General features: G+C 35.8%; 1 protein-coding gene and 1 pseudogene across 1 annotated transcript in view; one reads left to right on the forward strand and one right to left on the reverse strand.

Annotated features, from left to right (window-relative positions):
- The window catches only part of LOC137616379 (diuretic hormone receptor-like), a 399,151-nt gene that overhangs the window by 187,991 nt on the left and 188,660 nt on the right, over nt 1-22,500 (forward strand). The gene's annotated exons all lie outside the window — the stretch shown is intronic.
- On the reverse strand, nt 7,542-9,254 carry LOC137616733 (uncharacterized; annotated as a pseudogene).

Here is a 22,500-nt window from a genome sequence, read left to right on the forward strand (position 1 = left end):
GAAATAAAATTCAATAAAATGGATACAAAGAAAATACAAAGTTTAAGAACTGCAATAAAGAACTGGTGTGGTGGAAATATCGAAGAATTCATATAAAACCTTAAATCAAATAATGCTACCCCATTTTGCAATCGAAAGTAAAGGTGGGTCTCTCATATCGAAGACAAATATTCAGCAATTTTGCTCGAAGTGATGCTCAAATTATCAAAAACCTCGAATGATCAAGAAAATCTGATCTTAATAAATTGTCTCAAATTAAAGTGGAATTATTGTGGTTACCAAATAAGCCAATTCAGTTGAAATGGAATAGTTGTATGGCGAGATGTCTAAATCATGAAATTTTAGACATTACTAATTCAACTTTAATAATGAGAAAGATGGTTAATTAATTAGTGGACGAATTATAATAAACAACTAATTGTCTCATAAAAATCAGGTAAGTAATTCAACTCGCTTCGCGAATTGGAAGGGAGAAATGTCTATAAGACCAAGCGGCCGGGAGAAGGTTACCCTCTGTAATTAAACTCGTTTAATGAAAGGGAAGTTCAAAAGGACAAATCGGTAACTTGTGTTTATGTATGGATTATTAAATTGATGAATCAATGAAGTGACTTTTTGACGTCAGCCATGCAACTTGCATGATTAGTGGGATGATCAGGTTACCAAAAATATTAAACTGTTGAAACTTTTTGACCTCGGTAATACTAAATACTATGGAACCGATGATCGGTGTAGTAATATTCTTTAAATGGCAGAACATTTTTTGACCTTGGTAATTCGACTTTCATGGCTAGTAAGTCGAATTACAGAATACACAATTAATAATCTTGGTAAAATTCACGCGGGAAATGTCATACCATTACAAGATTAATATACTGTACTTCTGTATTTCGATCTTTCATATCACTGTAACATTGAATAGAATGAGAATTCATATACTTATATTTTCTGTTTGACAAATACCTTTATTGGCAGTTATTTCTTAGCAATTAAAACAGAAAAAGAAAATGCAAATTAACAAAATGTACTTAGTACTATATTGGTGCAATAAAATTACATGTTCTGTTCTCGTTTTCGGAGGGACAGGTAATCTACATGACGTCAATACATTCAAATTAAGGCAACCAATCAACTTGCCTAAAAAATAAAATAATAAATACAGTAAAAAGCAAAAGGCACTAACGGACACCCCCATTTCTTTCATTTCAATGGTCGGAATCTTAAAATTAATGTCAAATGAAGAATTACGGTATACCAAATTTTAAAAGTAATTTTAATTTTTACTAGCTTTACAAACGTGAGTCACTTAATTAGTAGTAAGACTTCAGCGCTGCTCCTAATTAAAGGACGAAAAGTTTGTATCCGCATAGGATCAAATTAATTAAGTAATTGAAAATCCTTAACTAGCGTATTTTGCAACAAATGTTAAAGGTAAAAATACTAAAATTTGCTGTCTCGATTATCTAAATTCCATGAATACCTGTTATGTGTGTAGAATATAGGGACCAAGGACATTCAGCACCAAAGGGTAAGAGAGAGAGAGAGAGAGAGAGAGAGAGAGAGAGAGAGAGAGACTTGTGATCTTGAGAAATTCTAAATGCCAAGCGACGACAAGATGGCCGAATAATTGAGGCTTGCTTTGCGTAATTAAATGGCGAAGTTTGGGACTGCAGGATTTCCAAGAGACATTATTTGGTCACCAAGTAATGTTGAAAATTTTACCAAACCTACTATTAAACAATCTTCGTCTCTGGGTCAGTCCCTAAGAAATGGTCGAGAAAATCATACGGCTTAATCCAATCATTGGACTGACGGAACGTCCGGGAATTAGTCGCCAACAACATTAAACATAAACTTACCACGTAAATGACTCTATAAGATTAGTCTTAACCCTCCAAATTTGTTCACTCTCCATCGTCACAGCTCCTTAAGTTAACATCTGAAAAAAAATTAAAACACTTATATTACTCCGGATATCAGTGTACTGTATGCAAGGTTAATACACGTATATACAGAAGTGACTGCATTGTAAATTCACAAAACATACATTGATGCATGACGTGTAGAAAGATTGTTGGTGGAAGAAGAAGGAATTACTACCAAAATAAATAAATAAATAAATAAACAAATAAATAAAATACGCGATTTTTCTTTTTGCTTTTTGGAGATAAAAAATGTAAATTCAAATCATGAAGTTCTTGAGGTATCCAAGAGATTAAGATAATATTAAGAACAAAACAAACTTTTACTTCACAATTCTCTTCATGTAATAGTGATATTTTACTGAATTCATGTTTATCCAATTAATCTTTATCCATTAATTTCATTCGTTTATAATCGGCATTCCCTTTAATATAAGATTAACAGTCATTTAAGTAATTTAAGTCGAAATATTCAATCCATTATCTCTCTCTCTCTCTCTCTCTCTCTCTCTCTCTCTCTCTCTCTCTCTCTCTCTCTCTCTCTCTCTCTCTCCGGCGCTTTGTTGAAGTGAGAAAGCTTGTGCGATGCTCTGAAGGGGTCGGAAATGACGGTGGAGAGGTTTTATCCAGACCGGTAGGTTTAACCTTGCTGCTAAGACCAGCTCTGATCATCCAGAATCGGACCATTATTAACTATTCTACGTTTTCATATTTCTGTTTTTCTCTCTTTCTCAACCGTTCTAACCAAACTCTCAACTTTGTCTCTCCTGGCTTAACTAAAAAAAAGTTTAAAAGAAAATAAAAAATAAAAAATAACACATTAAATATTTAAATACGCCGGCTAATTATAACCAGCCTATACACATAAAGACATTAGGGCTCGGCTTTCTTCCCAAGAAACCCCGGCCGGTTTGACTGCCGTTAGCCACCCAACCAACGGGCGGATGATGCTTAGTGTGAACGAAGAACCGTATCGTACCCGACTTTTCCTCATAGAATCATAGAGTCTACAGTTAGTTTATATTGTTGATAGTTGACACCATGGATGAGAAGTTAAGGCAACTAGTGTGAGGGTATGAGGAGTTGTTTGACATGATAAAGAATTTTCTTTGTGAAGTAACAAAATTTGTTTTCAGAAGTGAGATATTTTGTTTTTCAGAAATGAGATTGATTGATTGATTAATTTGCGAATCATTTACCTTAATGAAATTCTTATATTGTTTGTATTTTTTACCTTTAGCAAACTGCAAGTCTTTCCTTTGGAGATATGGCTTCTTGGCAATTTGTGTTCTTCCCGAGTAGGCCCATTTCAATCTTTTGTACCAAACAGATAAACTTTGCTTTTGACATTCTGAAATATTGACAAAAATTCACTTCATCATCTGCTAGTTCTCTAAAGTGTCCAGAACTCTCCCTCCCTCTTTTTCTTTAATGACTGATGTACCAATAGCCTTTCCCTTTTTCGTCGGACTCTCTTTCTCCTCCTCTTCTAGTATAAGAGCAATTACCGGCAAATTTCTAATGATGAGAGAATTATCTCCCATGATCCTCATGCGACAGAATCGAAGTAAACAATGAAAAACCCATGCCGGTAAACGGACACGGAACGTCTCCTGTGAATGTACAAGATTTCGACATCGTTTAGCCACCGGCCTGCCAGTTGGAAAGAAAACGGGTCGTGTGAATCGGCCTTAAAGGAGTTGACAGCTACCTCATGCGTCAGAAGAGAGGCTCTGGAACCTCTATAAACAACGCTAGGAACTCGTTCATAGGTTTGGAGAGACTGGAATGGAGGAATCCCAGGGTAACAGGGGATGCAAGAATAGAATAGTACTATTAGTGCCCCGCAAAGCACTAACCAGAAATAGCAGACCACTCCCTGTGACCGACCCCTAGCGAAATAGGTTCAACTGCTCAAGAATTTGACATAGATTCTGTGCCTTTTTGGCGTCCTGGCCAGCTAAAAAAAACCCAGTTACTGCTTCTTGGTAATACTCAGTAGAGCCTACGAGTCTGGCTGTTCTTGGATGTCCAAAAATCCCAGTAATCGCTAGCCTTCCGTTGTAAATCCTGGAGAGAAAATAGGCTTCTGCCTTGTGCTGCTCAGTTGGGACCTGCGTTACGTTAGGGACAGCCCAACGTTGAGGAGACTTAACGGTTGGTTTGGGGCCACTTATGGAAGGTTAGGGACAGAAAAGATGGAAAGTCACCCAGGATTAAGTGGATGCAACAACAGGTAGGTAACTATCAGCCACCAACCCCGTTTTACACTAGTGGTCACAAAACTCATAATCATAAAAGTTATTAGATGACATTTCCAAATAGATACGCATTTGACATCACAGAAATAAAAAATGAGCGAGAAACTGAAGTTACAGCACAAATGTTCGAAATGCCAAATAAACAAATCATGTGTAGACTTGAAAGAAAGGTCCACTGCAAACCTGTGCCTACTACCATAGGTATTAGGTTGGCCACGGCATCAGCCACCTGTTGAGATACTACCGCTAGAAAGATATTGGATCCTTTGACTACCCAGACAGTAATACACTGGATCTTTTTCTCTGGTTACGGTTCATTTCTTTCTTTGCCTACATTTACACCTTATAGTCTGACCTATTTTTTACATATTCTCGTCTTTCCTCATACACCTGACAACACTGAGATTACCAATTCTTCTTTGATCAAAGGGGCTAATTACTGTACTGCAATTGTTCAGTAGCTACTTTCCTCTTAAAAAAGGCAGAAGAGACTCTTTAGCTATGGTAAGCAGCTCTTCTATAAGGACACTCCAAAATCAAACCATTGTTCTCTAGTCTTGGATAGTGCCATATCCTCTGTACCATGGTCTTCCACTGTCTTGGGTTAGAATTCTTTTTCTTGACATTACACTCAGGCACACTATTCATTTTATTTTTTCTCTACCACTTTTTTTTATTTAATGGACAGGCTTAATAGAAGGGCCATGGATCCCTGGTGGTTTATCATGAGGTTGTCTTTTCCTTTTGAGAATCATCCTTACTGTCTTCCTTTCAGTTGAAGTGGCCTTCTTGGAGGGTATTTAGCCTTCCATGGTGTATCGGCTCTTCCATGTTGACCAGTTTTTGAGACTTTTTTTCTGTAGTCTATGGGTTTGATCAATCACCTTATTCATATTTCTGAACATATTGTTTTTGGTATCACTGTTGTTGATTTAGTTTTTAAGTATGATTTATCCTATTTATTACTATTAATTTTTAGGCTGACAACTTCTATTTGTGTTCGATCTACCAGAATCCAGACAAGGATAATTCTATCTTCAATTGTCTTCTTACCATTATAGCTAGGATAAAAGATGTCAGAAAGGCCTCTTTTGTCTATGTTGTTGATTTCAATGCTCACCATAAGGAGTGGTTAAATTCTGTTTCTCCTACCGATTGCCATGGCTTAAGAGCTTTAGACTTGGCCTCTGAATCAGGCTGTGAGCAAATCATTAGTGAAGCTACTCATGGGTCTAGTAACTGCTTGGACCTCATATACACCAACTCCCCTGGCAGTAAAACAAGTAAGGTTGGTTCACCAGTTGGGACATCTGATGATCAATGATGATTGTAGACGTGCTTATTTGGAGATGGAGGCCTATCATCTTTGGAAGGTAACAGATCAGATTTGACTTGGAATAACTATACTCAGCTTACAGAGTTTGCTCAGAGTGTTTATGCTTCAGCCGAAAAGGAATACAATATAACTATAAAAGAAACCCTTTCTGGTACAACCCAGGAACAAAAGTAATGGACTACCCTTAACTCTGCACTCTTTGGTGTAGAAGCAATAGTTCCTCCTTTACTTAAACCAAATGGCTCTATCACTCACCGTCCAAAGGAAAAGGCAACCCTTTTGTCTGAAGTGTTTGACAGTAAGCAGAGCAATGAAAACCTGATCTTCCTCATTCCTATTTTCCTGAGGCTAAACTTCCTAGTTTAGTTTTTTGATCTCGTAAAATTAAAGCTCTTTTGATAAACCTTGATGCTTGTAGACCCAAATGATATTTTTCCTTTGTGTTTTATAAAGACTACAGATTTCATAGCTCCAAAGTTATCTGTTATTTTGCGTAAGCTAGCAAGAAGAGGAGGCCTTAGCATTTGTTGAATAATTGGTAATGTTACTCCACTATGTAAATGTGTTTGTAGTAACTCAAGGCCGACTAATTACTGCCCAATTTCCATAACTCCCATATTATCAAAAGTTTTTTAATGTCTTTTGGTAAAACGTCTTAATGGATTTGCTGAAGGTAATCATCTGCTCCCTATTTTGCAATTCAGTTTTCATTAAGGCCTTCTTACAATTTTAGATGCTGCAGAGAAATCCCTTGATTGCGGGCAGGAAGTTTATATGACTGGCTTTGATTTTAGTGCTTCCTTTGACTGTGTTAATCATAAGGCCCTTGTTTTCAAACTCAAACGGTTGGGAGTCTGTGGGTCGTTTCTTAGCATCATTATTGAATTTTCATGTAATAGATCGCAAAGAGTTGTTGTTGATGGGCACCACAGTGAGTATAGGAATGAGATATCTGGTGTTCCTCAGGTTAGTGTTGTTGGCCTATTACTTTTCATACTATATTCACATGACATGTGGTTTGGCCTAGAAAACAATTTTGTTGCATATGCAGATGATGCTACACTCTATGTATCAATTCTATCTCCTGAATGTAGATCTGGTGTTGCTGAATCCCTTAAAAGAGTTCTAGCTAAAATTAGTACATGGTGCAAATTATGGGGCATGAGTTGTATCCTAACATCTGGATCTCAGCATTGATAATGTTTCTTTAACTCTGTATGACTTTTTTTTAAATTTTAGGTGTGATTATCGACAGCAAATTTACTTTTCAGAAATACATGAGGTCAGTGACTTCTTCAATTGCACAAAAATGGGTTATTGAGTGAGCCATTTACACAGTCGAACAGGTGAGGCGTGACGTAGTAGTGACGTCCATTCATCCACTAACTCCGCCCCTGCCTTCCCCTACTACCACCTTCCCTCCCTCCTACCCCACTCCTACGCTCTCTCTCTCTTCCCGCCTTCTTTCTCCTTCATACCTCCCTTTCCTCTCCCTCAATCCCCCTTCCTTCTCTCTCTCTCTCTCTCTCTCTCTCTCTCTCTCTCTCTCTCTCTCTCTCTCTCTCTCTCTCTCATTTATAATAGCGGATAACTAGAATGTATATGTTAAGTATGATAGGGTGTTTTATGCACGACCCTGATTCCTGTTCCAGCGCAACTTGCTGGTGCTTAATTATTGTATGAGGTTTATTTGACAATTATACAACCATTAAAAGTTGTTTGAGTATGCGAACCTAATACCCATAGGTTACGTTGAACGTATGATGGGATGAAGTATGGAGCTGACGCTTGGTCATTTATAGGAAATCGTGTAAGAGATGGAAAGGAAAAGGGTGGAACTGAAGTGGGAATCCGATGCAGAGTAAAAACTTAAAATGAAATTGAAGTGATAAATATATGAATAATTTATTATAATGTTAGGAAAAGGCTGCCATATGTTAGAAAGTCATTGCAGACATAAATAGACAGCGAGTATATGATGGCTGGATTAATACTATAAATAGCTGATCACATATTTTACTTTTAATATTCATCACTCTCGACATACAGGTCATCTTCCTCATCACTGTCGAGGTTGATGCAGACGGGATCAACACCTTCTCGTATTATATGGTGTCGAGGACCAATATTCGTCCTCGAAGGCTCTGGCTCGTCGCACTGCTCCTGCCCACACCTCCTTTGTTGCACACAGCTTGGCTTCTTGCAGCCTCATTTGTAGATCTGTCCGGGTAAATCGCTGCAAGGTGGAGCGCATATACCGCTTCATGACGCCCCACACCTGTTCGATGGCGTTAAGCTCGGGGTGTGCAGGTGGTAGTCGGACGACTTCATGTCCCCATTCACGGGTGACATTGTCAACTGTGTATCTTGGTTCTGGTCGGTTCTTCCTGCAGAGTTGAAGACGCTCGTGGCGTGTGGCGTGGTGCAGGAAGGGGATTCTGCGGCTCGCCAGCCAATTCACCAACTCTGCTTTCTTGGTGGCGGTGGTGGGGCAGCGACTTTCCTCCGTCAACTGGCTGTGGTAGGGCGCGTTGTCCAACACCAAAACCGATGGTTCATCCAAAGCCGGTAGAAGTTGCAACGTGAGCCAGCGGAGGAATAGGGTGCCGTTCATTTCCCCGTGGTAGTAACCGGTTTTGTTTTTTTGCAGGGAAGCACAGTCATTAATAATTTACAAAACCGTGTTCTGTGCCACCTGCTACTATCACAAATCGCTTCCCTTCTCCAGGTGGCACCTGACGGCTGTAGGTGGCACTAGTAGCAGGCAGGGATGTGTCTACCCACTCCCTGTTGTGCTGCATTCGAGTGGTGAACCATGTCTCATCCACGTATACTACTTGTCTTCCCTCCTTTCGATGTCGCTGGAGTGCTCGGAGAGCCCCAACACGGTGACACACAACATCTAGCGACTCCTTCCTTAGATACATTTTCCTCTGTGAAATCCTGTAGCGGAATCCCATGTTGTGCAGCAATCGCCACATCGTCATTTCTGAGGTTTCCCCTGGAATAATACTTGCCGTCTTCAAACTTTAAATCAGGGTGCCAATAGTAAAGGTTTCCTTTGCTGCAAACTTGACATGTACATGGCGGCGAATGGCACCAACAGTAAAACTGTCAAAAACGGGTGGTGCGGCAGGGGGCGGCGGTGAGTGTGGCGGTGTCACAGCCCACAGGGGGAGTAGCTGTCCCGCATGGTGAATCTGGCCGAGAACGTGTGCTTCGCTGAACCAGCTACCGCACTGCATTTGTGGTCATTCCCATGACCTCTGCAACACGATCATAGGGCCTGTTGGGGAAAGGAAATCGGATAAGATAACATGTTCGAAACTATCTTGAGATTTTTATTTTACCAGGCAGCAATCAAAATAATGCTCCCTTTTATTATCATAGGTAGCTGTGAAACATATTGACTGGTTCATCTGTTTTATTTTACCAGGCAACAATCAAAATAATGCTCCCTTTTATTATCATAGGTAGCTGTGAAACATATTGACTGGTTCATCTGTTTTATTTTACCAGGCAACAATCAAAATAATGCTCCCTTTTATTATCATAGGTAGCTGTGAAACATATTGACTGGTTCATCTGTAACTACGGAATACAACTTTGATTCGTTACTTACCTATTCAAACTTATCCTCAGTTTCCTTTCACTATGCTCTTGGTTGAAGATATGGAAGAGTCGTAGTGGGATGACTCCTTTGCACCCACGCGGACATCGCTGCATGTTGGCCATGGTTGAGAGCGTTACTTACCATGGTACCTTCTGCACTTACCAAATATGGCATAACCGTCAAAGATTCAAGAACATCGATTACGATTGTTTGCATACACGATCAAACCTTACTCGGCATATAATTTTTATTAATCTGTTATTAATTCGTCATACTTGTGTCTGGCTTCATATACGGTGTAGCCTCAATAAAGAGAGAGAGAGAGAGAGAGAGAGAGAGAGAGAGAGAGAGAGAGAGAGAGAGAGAGAGAGAGAGAGGGGGGGGGTAACAGCCATTCCCTTATGAGAGAGAGAGAGAGAGAGAGAGAAAGAGAGAGAGAGAGAGAAGGGAGGTAGGGGGAAATGAGGAAGGGGTAAGGGAGGTATGTAAGGAGAAAGAGGTAGGGGGATAAGAGGGGAGGAAAGGGAGTAGGGGAAGCCAGGAGTGGAGGTAGTGGGTGATAGACGTCACATATACGTCACGCCTCAACTGTTCCAACGTGTTCTCGCTCACGCAGGTTTTTGACTTCTCAGTCAAGAGTAAACGCCATAACTAGCCGCATTTGACAGCGTACAATAGTGTTAAAAATTAGCGGTGTGTGTGAAACAATCTGTGCTAAAGCACCATGCTGATCCGAGCCTTCGTTTAAAAGATATTTGCGAAAAACAGTATGTCATAGGGTCTGATATGCATAGTAGATATTAATCACTGGTACCATCATTCAATTACTTCATTATGCATGTTGCAAAAGATTTTTCAAAATTCTTATCATCCTTCACATTCAGATCTTCTAGGACAGTTAAATCCTGTTCGTAATACTAGGCAAGCAGTTAATTCTATTAATTAGGCCTTCTCCATCATGAGGCTCAATGATCCACAGTATTCTAGAAAGTTTTATTCCAGCTATGACCAAGTTGTGGAATGATCTTCCTAATCGGCTAGTTGAATCGGAAGAACTTCAAAAGTTCAAACTTGCAGCAAATGTTTTTATGTTGAACAGGCGAAAATATTGGCAAAAGTGAAAAAAAAATAGTTAGGTTTCAGGTAAAAATTCCTCATCTAAAAGAAAGGAAAATTATAAAAAGGCTAGACTACAGACATGGTAATTGGATAACACTGAAGGAATTCAACAAGAATTTAGAATACGACAAACCAGGGAACATAGATACACTATGGGACTCCTTTGTAGAAATATATGTATATATATAAAAAAGAGCTAAATGTATACATCATAGAAAAATTTTACCAAATGGAACTCCACAACCTAAGGGGCTCAACAGAGAAATGGCCTAAGCATTAAGAAGTAGAGACAGGAAATATAAATCAATGGGTTCACAGCCTTCAATTCCCAAACACAAGAAGTTAAGCCATAAAGTACATAAACTAGTTAGAAAGACCAAGAACAATGAAGAGAAAAGAGTGGCTTAAGCTAGAGAAGAAAACCGAAAAGAATTTTTTGCATATGTAAACAGTAGAAAACCATTAAAAAAAGCATTAGCCCATTAAAAGACTCGGAGGGTAATCTTATAACACATGATTTGGAAAAAAGGCAGAATTGATGAATGCATATTTATCAATTGTATTCACTAGGGAAGAATCAACGACCCTCTCAGAACCCGCTATCAAATATGAAGGGCCACAATCATTAAATAGAATCACCTCTACAATGAATGATGTCAAAAAGAAAATAAAAGGGCTCAGTAAGTCTAAAGCACCAGGTCCAGATGATATTCATCAAAGAGAGATTATAGAACTAGAAGAAGAGATAACCCCACACTTTTACAAAATGTTCCGAAAGACAGCTAGCAAAAAAAAAAAAAAAAAAAAAAAAACACCACAAGGATGGAAACTAGGCATTGTTCCTCCAATCTACAAGAAGGGACCAAAAGAAGAACCTGGTAACTACAGACCTGTGGGTCTAACCTCAGTGCCTTGCAAAATTTTTGTATCAATTATAGTAGATTCAATAGTAGCTCATATAGGGAAAACCAATATTCTGATAGACAGCCAACATGGTTTTAGATAAAAGACGTCATGTGTGATAAATCGGTAGGAATTTTTCCACAACATATAGAATTTATGAAAAAAGCAGGGCAATAGACATCATGTACCTAAACTTTCTAAAGATTTTTGACAAAATTCCTCATAGAAAATTAATGGCTAAAATTAAAGCACTAGTCACCATTGACGAACCAGCTGAATGGATCGATGATTGGCTACAAAACATAAAACAGAGTTGTACTCAATAGAGGCTTCAGAGTGGGCAGCTGTTACAAGTGGAGTACCCCCATTGCTATTTCTGATCTACATCAACAACAGATTCAGAATTAACTAGTAGAATAGCCAAATTGGCCAACGATACTAAACTAGGCATAAATTCTGCGAACTCAGATGTAGAAGCCTTAAGAGGGGATCTAATGAAGCTAGAAGAATGGTCCAGTAAATGGCAAATGCCTTTCAACTGTTGGAAATGTAAATTCATGCATATTGGTTATAGTAACCTACAATCAGATTACTCACTGCTGGGTAATGAAATAGAGTGTGAACCAGGAGGAAGAACTTGATATCATTATCAGCAAGGCTTTGAAGTTCACCAAACAGAGCATAAAATCTGTAAAGAAAGCACAAAAACTAATAAGTTACATAAAGAGACAATTTAAGAACAGAAAAAAGACACTGAACTACAGCTGTGCAGATCAATAGTAAGACCCCATCTAGAATACAGAGTCCAATTCTGGGCTCCAAGTATTCAGAAGGATATAGACAGAGTGGAAGCACTATAAGCTAGGGCCAGCCAACTAGTTTCAACATTAAGGCAATTTAGATATAGATAGAGGATGGAACGTTTGAACTTATCTGATCTACAAACTCGACGATTAAGGGGACAGTGATAGAGGCATTGACAGTTCTTAAATGTATAACAAATGTAGATTATAACAATCTAACACTGTAAATGAGTTCAAAAATAAGTTAGACAAGATCATAAGAACTCCCTAAATGATTAAAGTGGATCGCTTTACACAAGAGCATATGGAGTCTTTCAAAGTATTTTCCACTATCATAACAATAAACAATAGCTTTGATAATTACAGTAAAAACAATGGCCTTTTAAATGGTTCAAGTTCATGAATAGAAAATATATTCATACTCATGATCAGAGGCAGAGGAGAAATAAAACTGTTTCAACTTCGTTTTGCTGCAGCTGCCCACTTTTGAAGTATTAATTCAAATGCATTTTCTTAAAATATATGTCTTACTTGCTGTACTACTTCTATTGTCCCGTACTATTTTGTACTTACTATTTTCCAGATGCCTCAGACGACAGATACATTATTTTCTTAAAGAAGTGTCCTCCTCTCGTACCTATTATGAAGCAAATCATATCCTACAGAAAAATCACTTGTGTATTTGAGTAAGTAGCTAATTAGCATAATGCTAAAGCACACATCTCAAATCCCAAACTAATGGTACCCTCTCCAGATTAATGATTTGTTATCAGACTTATCATCAAGACATCCACTTGGTGTGGTGCTGTAGCAGGACTTAACGATAATCAGTGGCATTGCTGCTGCGGTCGTGCGTTTAATTATATCGATATAATTATATTACGTATAATTCAAAACCAGCCATTGTTACCAAAATATGGACTGATATAAATCTAGAAATGACAAACAAGTTTATAAAATAAACATATACTGTATTTACATATATATATATATATATATATATATATATATATATATATATGTATATATATATATATATATATATCATTTATGTGCTATACATATACATATACATATATATATAAATATATATATATATATATATATATATATATATATACATATATATATATATATATATATATATATGTATATATATATACATACATACATACATACACATACACTGGGTATTTTCCCTGTTGGAGCCCTTGGACATATAGCATCCTGCTTTTCAAGCTAGGGTTGTAACTTTGCTAGTAATAATAATTTATAACGGAGAGAGAGAGAGAGAGAGAGAGAGAGAGAGAGAGAGAGAGAGAGAGAGAGAGAGAGAGAGAGAGAGAGCATCCTCATTATCCGTGCATCTGATTAATTGGTAAGTTTAAAAAAAATAAACGAGGAAATTACCTTATAAGCTGCAGGGAAAAAATATATTGACGCAAAAAAAAAAAAAAAAAAAAAAAAATAGACGTCCAGAGATAAATATCACTCTCCATTATCCCAGAGCCAAAAGAAAATTGTAGCCCGCCTTCAACTTAAGAGTCTTCCGCTTTTAAAGACAGGGAAATTGTCAAATTGTCTTTAGATCTTTTCCATAATATAAAAAAAAAAATAGTTTGTCTAGTTGAACCCATCTAATACTTTCATTTTATAAATTTTTATTCGTTTTAGGTAAGGAACTATGTTATCAGAAATCTTATAAGAAATCTAACTTAGATCATATATTTTTATACAAGGTGAATATTTCAACTTTTTATAAATTAAGAACAATTAAATTTCCCAACTTATAGTCAAAATTTTTGGTAAGAAATCAAGTTATCGGAAATTCTATATGGAATCTACCTTAAAATTACATACTTTTTGTACAAGGTGTCTCTTTAAAATTTTTATAAACTATGTACAATTACAAGTACAAGTACAATTTCATAATTTTCCCTAGTAGTCTACTTGTATGACACACTTAGCGCCCGTGTCAAGTAACTTTTAGGTGTCATATGGTCAGTTAGTTTTCTTAAACAACAATTTCCTACCTTTTTCCACATAAAGGAAAAGACAGACTAAAACATTCATATGAAACCATTATAAATAATTGTTGGCATATATGGCCATATCTTATGATACAATTTTATCATATACTTAGCAAAAAACTAAGTATAAAATAGATGTTTAGCAATAAATTCTTATACAGATAGTATATTTTATTATGTATTTTTGTCACCACTATTTTATTATCATTATAATAAATGTACTGCAAATTATATCATTAAGATAGCGCTATCCAGTACATTTGTACTGCTTACACAAAATAGTAGAGAATTGAACTCTAATAATCACATCCCTATACTTCAATTACCCTGAAAAGGCTTTTAAAAAAGACAGAAACAGAGAGGTGGAAATAACATGCTGTTACGGTAAATCATTGCAGCACTGTGATGTATTATTTGCTGAACTTTAAAGTACAACTAGAGTTAATAGAGGCATATTTACAGGTACTATAAGAAAAACAAATTTAATATGTTTAAAGTATCATATTATTGAGGAATTCCTTACGCGTTGTAAGAATAGGCAGGAGTATCTCTAAATACATACAAGCCAATTGTTATATATATATATATATATATATATATATATATATATATACATGTATATATATATATATATATATGTGTGTGTGTGTGTGTGTGTATGTGTGTGTAAACCATGGAAACACCTCTGTATAATAAAATTCAAATATGACTTTAAAAACCTTAAAGCCTTAGTAAAACAATAGTGTAATTTTTATATTAAAGCATTTTACTTCGTGGGATTATTTAAAAAATAAATTGCTTTGCCATTCGTAAATCAATGCATTAGATCTCTGATCAGCCTTACAATTTTGTGACTATGAAATAATGAGTGATCTTAAACTGTGACTACTGACGGCCTTTTAGTCCACTGTGATACTAAGCTAGAAACTGCTCGATATCGAGATATTATGTTTTTCACAAATCTGTTGCTTTAGGAAAATACATATTAAACTGTGATCCTAAAAGTTTTAAAGAAGAGAAATTAAACCGTAGTTTACTTTGAAGAAAAAGAAAAAAAATCTGAGTTCTTCAGTTGCAAAACTCTGGCCACTGGATTATTATTATTATTATTATTATTATTATTATTATTATTATTATTATTATTAATCGCTAAGCTGCAACCCTAGTTGGAAAAGCAGGATGCTATAAGCCCACAGGTCCCAACAGGAAAAATAGCCCAATGAGGAAAGGGGAAAAGGAAAAATAAAATATTTTAAAATAGCCCCGTGAGGAAAGGGAAAAAGGAAAAATAAAATATTTCAAGAACAGTAACAACATTAAAATATATGTTCCCTATATAAACTATAAATACTTTAACAAAACAGGAGGAAGAGAAACCAGATAGAACAGTGTGCCCGAGTGTACCCTCAAACAAGAAAATTCTAACCCAAGATAGTGGAAGACCATGGTACAGAGGCTATGGCACTACCCAAGACTAGAGAATGATGGTTTGATTTTGGAGTGTCCTTCTCCTAGAAGAGCGGCTTACCATAGCTAAAGAGTCTCTTCTACCCTTACCAAGAGGAAAGTAACCACTGAACAATTACAGTACACTTGGGTGAAGAAGAATTGTATGGTAATCTCAGTGTTGCCAGGAGTATGAGGATAGAGAAGAATATGTAAAGAATATGCCAGCCTATTCGGTGTATGTGTAGGCAAAGGGAAAGAACCGTGACTAGAGAGAAGGATCCAATGTCGTACTGTCTGGCCGGTCAAAGGGCCCCATAACTCTCTAGCGGTAGTCTCTCAACGCGCGGCTGATGCCCTGGCCAACCTACTACCTTATAATTAGGATGATTAGGATTAAATCTTAAGTTGTACGAATTAAGAAAAGAAGACTATTATTTATTGGAAGGGAAAGAAATTCTGGTCATAGGTAAAAAAAATTGAAAGAACAATGTGAGAAATAAAAACAACACCCAAAAAGATGAAAGAAATTAGAAAAATTTACTGAAAATAAATTAGCGGTAAAAGTTTCAGGGGCGTTACGGGTGTGTATTTGCATAAAATACAAAAACACGAAGATGAACACGGATAACGAAGGACAAAACCCCGATTTTTAGACAATAAAAAAAGGTCTGGACATAAAATCTAAGTTTATTGGTAAGGCTTTCCGCATCGAAGAGAAGACATGAAACAACTCAATCAGTTTACTATTAAGACAATACAAAAAGTCATCATTAGGTGAAAATTCTAAAGATAAAGGCATTCCAAAAGTTCAAAGGGATTGGGGATTTATCATGAACTAGCATGATCAAAATATTCATTTAATTAATAAGCGAGATCAAAAGGATGTCTCAAGGGTGAGAGTTTAACCCGACGCGAAGAAAACTTCGGTAATTATTTTTCTGAATCCTTGACAGAATTATGAAGACAAAATCATCCTAAAATTCCTGGAATGAGAAAAAATTATACCAATGAAATAGGACAAAAATATAATTAAGTTATCGATAATACCATTAAGGAAAATAACAGATTATTTAATGCTGCAGAATTGAATATAAATACTTTTATTTCATAGTCCAAGAAAAAAATTCATATAGTTTCTATGATGAAGGTAATCACTGTCTTTAATATGAAAATAAGAGGAATATGCAATAAAAATAGAATAGTTTTTATAGTGACAAATATGAGAGTAATATTTGGTGTTTTTATTGATATCGGAAATACTATTACCATAAAAATGTGGTGTAACACTGATAAAATTCCGTGTCTCCAGTTTCGACATGAGAAACCGTTTTTTAATTGCACCTACTGTATTTTCCAAAATTTTGTTTCGCTTAATTTTCTTCAGAACAAAATTCTCTTTTAAGAATTTGGTATTACCGCTTGCCAAATATTGATTTCCCTTTTCTTTTCAGCACGTAAAATGCTCCCAAACATTGCATTGATTTGCATTAATTGCTAGTTATATTATTACAATTACATATGCAATAAATGTAACAGAAACATATACATCAATATTACCAACATAATGCAAGGCAGGGTTCCGTGGAATTTAAACCAAGCAAACGGATTAAACTTAGTGGGGAGGTAAATCCCTGATTGGAGAAAATCAAGGGCGGAAATTTGCAGGAAATAGGAAAATCCTTAGCAAAGGAAAACAAAAGTTGTGATTTTCAAGAAATCCTTTATGCGAAAATGCTCAGATAAAAATGATAGAGGTCTGTCATGAAAAGAACCACCCTCCATGAAGTGAAAGGGTAAATTGTTTAAAAAGTGATATGGGGAGAAAAGAGTACTGCAAAAAGGATGTCAAAAGATAAAAAAAAAAAAAAAACGCTCGTTGTTCTTTAAAATTTAGGAACGGTGAGGTGTCACAAGTAAAAAGAAATTTTCTAAAATGGGATAGTAAAGGGGAATAAGGGATAAAAATTAATTCTATAGAGAAAGCGTCAGCAAGAAGTGATGGTATATTCTCTTGCTGTTCTCAGAAATATATGTAGTTGTCTACAATCATTATTTAAGGGTGTGGTAATATTTACTTTCGTCTTTAATTGTTTAACTATTCTACAAGAAAATAACATTAATTTCTCTAGTTTTTAATCATGTCAATTTAAATTATTCCGTAAAAATGCGATCCCATTCGTCTCATATGAGGATTCCATTCTCTGGACCTTATCTTTGCAATATAATTACTTAAAATAGTCCATGTTTATTATGACAACTAAAATAATAACAACAATATTAATATGACCTTGAAGGATAAAGCTCTGAATGTAATTTTACCATTATGCATTGAAAATCCCGATTATTGAAAAATATTTTTTTGGAGGGGTTGCGGTGGACTATAGGTAACGTCTATGCCCAATGATCTGCCAGACGGGGTGTTCGAGTCACGGTCAAGCACGAGTTTTTCTTGTAATGTCTGCAACCTCACCATCGTTGTGAGCTAAGGAGGGAGGGGGAGAGATTTGGAGGGGCCTATAGATCTACCTGCTGAATCATCAGCAGTCATAGCTTCGTCCTCCGTGGTTGTAGCTTGGGTGGAGAGAGGGTTTGGGCCTCTGCTCATATGCATATACGGTAAGTTTCTACGTCATTGCCACTGTACCTTGCCTCCGCCATTCATGAGAGACTTTTAAACCTTTACAGTAGTGTCTGGAAATATAAATGGATAACAAAGAATCCCATATTCTCGATATATTTGAATAAAAAATGGGACCAATCCGACTGAATTTTCAAATTACGACTCGACTGCTACAAACTATCTGTGGTTTTGGTTAACTTAAAATGTTTACCAACACCGACGCAGAAGAGGTGATATATCATTAGAAAACTATTGAGACATACAAATTAGTCTATAGAGACTATAATTACTCCAAGGTGAAAGTAATTTAGCCTCACACCAAGAGATGATAGAAGAAAAGTAAGAAAGCTGACCAGAAGAAATGCTATATAGGCAGTGATTGTATGACATGTTGCAAGAATAAAACTCATTTGTAAATCATTTACCTATAAGAAGATCCATAAAACAGATATGCGCTTAAAAAAGCAAATGCTTGCAAAGTTAGCTGAGGTAATCTGGCTAGTACAACTCTCTGTATCAATAATAATAATAATAATAATAATAATAATAATAATAATAATAATAATAATAATAATAATAATAATAACCCTAAGCACTTCACCAATTCAAGTCACCAAGGATTCCTACTGTCTAATACAACAATAGCAATTTCAATCATATAAAAGCGAATATTTCCCATGGTTTTTGTGAGTTTGTGTGAGTTTACGTGAAACATAGATAGAATCTCTGCCCTTTCATAAGTATGCAGCAGGTTCCTTTGGTCCGAGCAATAGGACGGTACACAATGACCTCTCCTAGGATCCGCAAGCTGGGCTGCGGGATGGAGGTAGATTCGTTTGAGTTTCGAGACTGTCTATTAAACATTTCTAGGGACGGGATTTGTTTTAACCCTCTCTCATATCTTATTGATAACTTGGTCTGATTCTAAAGTTTGAAATCATTATAATTATAATTATAATTATAATAATAATAATAATAATAATAATAATAATAATAATAATAATAATAATGAACCTCTCTAAAATGCAAAACGCAGTAACATGAAAACCAGAAATGAAACTATTTTCGGAAAAGGACACATGCCAAGAGGGCACATACCAATCCTGGACCAAAAATCTCTACCACCCCCATCCTTCAAAAAAGGTCACTTGTCAATGCTGGAGCCCAGCATGGTGACCTCGTACATGGAGACCAAAGAAAAAATTGACTCGAACCTTCAATATCTGCTGAAGGATTTTGTGTAGTGAAGCTGTAAAGGATTTCAGAAGCTTTTCTGAAATGGCTAAGGATGTTATAAAGATACTATGCAGGGGAAGACTGGTCATGGATAATAGCCTGCCTATAATAACGATAAGCCTCAGCAGCAGCAATGCATCTACTAAATTTAGAGATAGATTTCTAAGGAATATAAAACTGTTGTAGTAATCAAGACGGAAAAAACAGAAGGTAGAAGAAACACATTTTTTTTTATGAAAGTATTACATACATCATCTGACAAATATAAAGCTTAAATAATTTATATTTTCTCTTTACGTTAGTAAAACGCTACACATATCCCTTGGAAATTTCCGATTTCACTGAGAAACATTATAAAAATCAGTTATACGTTGCGAAACGTGATAAACCATGGTCACTGGTTCACTTGATCCCTTCCTTTATCCCAAACCTATCCTTCAAAGCTGTACCCTTCACAGTGCGCTGTAGCAAGAAAATTTGTCTTGAAAAGGTGAGGTTTCGGCCAGGGTCCTTTTCCACCGAATCGAGCCGAGAACCTTTTCCGCTCAACGTAACCCATTCTCTCCAAATGACGAAAAACCTCGAGAGAAAAACTGAGATGAACTTTGCAGCAATCATTGCGGTCGCGATTATCCTTACTAGGTGAATTGAAACGAGGACGCCACCACTCCCCTTTCATAAATCTCGTCTGAGTTTTTTTTTTTCTGTAATTAACTGTTAATACCAGATGACGCAGTAAATTGAAGTTGTATAAAAGAGTGGCAACACTAGAGCATCTGTAGAATACCAATTAAAGAAACGGAATTTACAAATCAATAGACTTTATATAATAGCTTTCAAGTTTCTACTAGAACTTGACAAAACTGGGTAAATCGACATTCAAAACAAGTTTTGAGCTAAAGTTGGAATGAAGAGCGAAACTATGGGATAAGAGGATTTGAATACCTTAATTAAAGGGAGTAGGCCAGCTGTAACTTCGGAGGGATGCCATCTCGAATTCACGGGCTTATAGTATTCGTCTACGACTGCTCTGAAAACTACTTTAGATAATCCGTGCCTCTGCTGATAGCAGGCCGTCTATATTAAAGGTGAAAGAGAGAATCAGTATTTGGAGCTTCACAAAGTTGTTAGTACTTGAAAAGTCATCAGGGGATATGTGAGCGCCAAAACTTACTCGTTACCCTTAAATAACATTTGTCAAGATCCTCGAGTGTTCGTTAACGGGAGGGCTTAAGAGAAATCTAATCTTGAAGAGATAGCAAATCCACTAAAGGACTCATTAATTTACCATTATTACAAACACCAACTTGAATTATTTACTGTATTATACTAAGCATAAAAAGTTTAATAATAATAATTGGAAATGCCAAGAGGGAAGTGATACCAGCGGTAAATGTATTCACTTCTTCATTACCGAAAGAGCCTCTTTTATATAAAATTATATTAACAATATATTATATTTACATCAAAACTACGAACTTCACTAAATTAGCATCGTAAGTGTATGTTACCAAGACAACGTTATATTCATCTCTTCGTTAAATTAAAGACAAAACATGATCAACGAGTTGTATAAAATCAGTTTAAGTGTTGTAGACTTCACTTGGCAGGTTTCAAGCGTATGCATTCTAAATTTCCCATAATCTATTTTACAAATACACACTGAGACACACACACACACACACACATATATATATATATATATATATATATATATATATATATATTTATATATACATATATATATATATATATATATATATATATATATATATATATATATAAACATACAAACACTTAAAATGGGCGCCAACAGATATTTTCCTTAAAGTATGAATATAGATATATTATCATCCAAAAGTAACAGTAAAAGTAGAGAAAGCGTTCAGAGATATAGAAAGAAGAAAAGAGGCAAAGTAGCAGAAGAAAATGGCCTACAATTGATTTAATAATCGATGGATAAGATTTCATAATTGTAAAACTCTAAATTTTACACAAAATGTTTGAAAGAATGCTCTATACCTAAAGCTTGGAAAAACTTTATCATTATACTAATTCACTAAAAGGGGGACACAGAAGACCGAGAAATTATCATCGAATAAGTTTACTGTCACTAATATATAAAATATTTACAAAGATCATATTAGGTCAAATAGAAAGACGGCTAGACCTTAATCAACCAGGAGAGCAGGCAGGCTTTAGGAAGTTGGCATTCAACAACTGACCACATCTACGGAATTAATCAGCTATTGCAAAAATCAACAAAATATGACAAATCCCTATGTATGGCATTTAAATACTATGGAAAAGCCTTTGATTATGTCACATTTCAGCAGTAATGAGAGCCGTTTAAACACAAGGAATGGATGAATCCCATGTTAGAAAAGTTGAAGATATTTATCCGAGTAGTACAGCCATCCTAAAACTACATAAAGATAGCGAGAACATCCGATTGAGAATGGAGTTAGACACAGTCCCTATCTCTCCTGAATTATTCACAGTATGCCTAGAAGAAGTTTTTGAGAATTTAGATTACGAAAATGTAGGATTTAACTTTAATGGAGAATATCTTAATAACTAAAGATTTTCAGATAACAGTTCTGTTTAGTGAACTATGGGAGGAATTACAAAAGATATAAGAAGATTTGAATAATGAAAGCAGAAATGGAAGACTGAGAAGGAAGATGAGTAAAACTAAGATAATGTTCAAAGAAAATGCAGAGACACTAATAAGGGTTATGGACGAACCTCTAGAGATTGTTAAAGAATATACATACTCAGGACAAACAGTAAATATTTCCCTGGAAATGAGACCGAAAATAAAATAAGGCATGGGATGGAGAGCTTTTGATAAACAAAATGAGACTATGATAATTAAAATGCCACTTTCTCTAAAAAAGAAAAGTATTTTAACAGATGTTCCTACCAGCATTACTTTATGCATCATAAACTTAGAGCCATAATAAAGCCATTGAGCACAAGTTAGTTACAACTCAAAGAGCAAGGGAAAGATTAATGATGAGAATAATACGATTGATATCGAAAAAGAATAACATGGATACGAGAGCAAACTAAAGTAGAGGATTTTCTAGCATCATGTAAGAAAAAGAACTAAAAATAAGCATTACATATAATAAGAATGACAAATAATAGATGGACATCTCTAGAGATTGTTAAAGAAGCAGGAGAAGGAAGATATGATGATGTA

This window comes from Palaemon carinicauda, chromosome 22 (assembly GCF_036898095.1).
Source record: "Palaemon carinicauda isolate YSFRI2023 chromosome 22, ASM3689809v2, whole genome shotgun sequence".
NCBI lineage: Eukaryota > Metazoa > Arthropoda > Malacostraca > Decapoda > Palaemonidae > Palaemon > Palaemon carinicauda.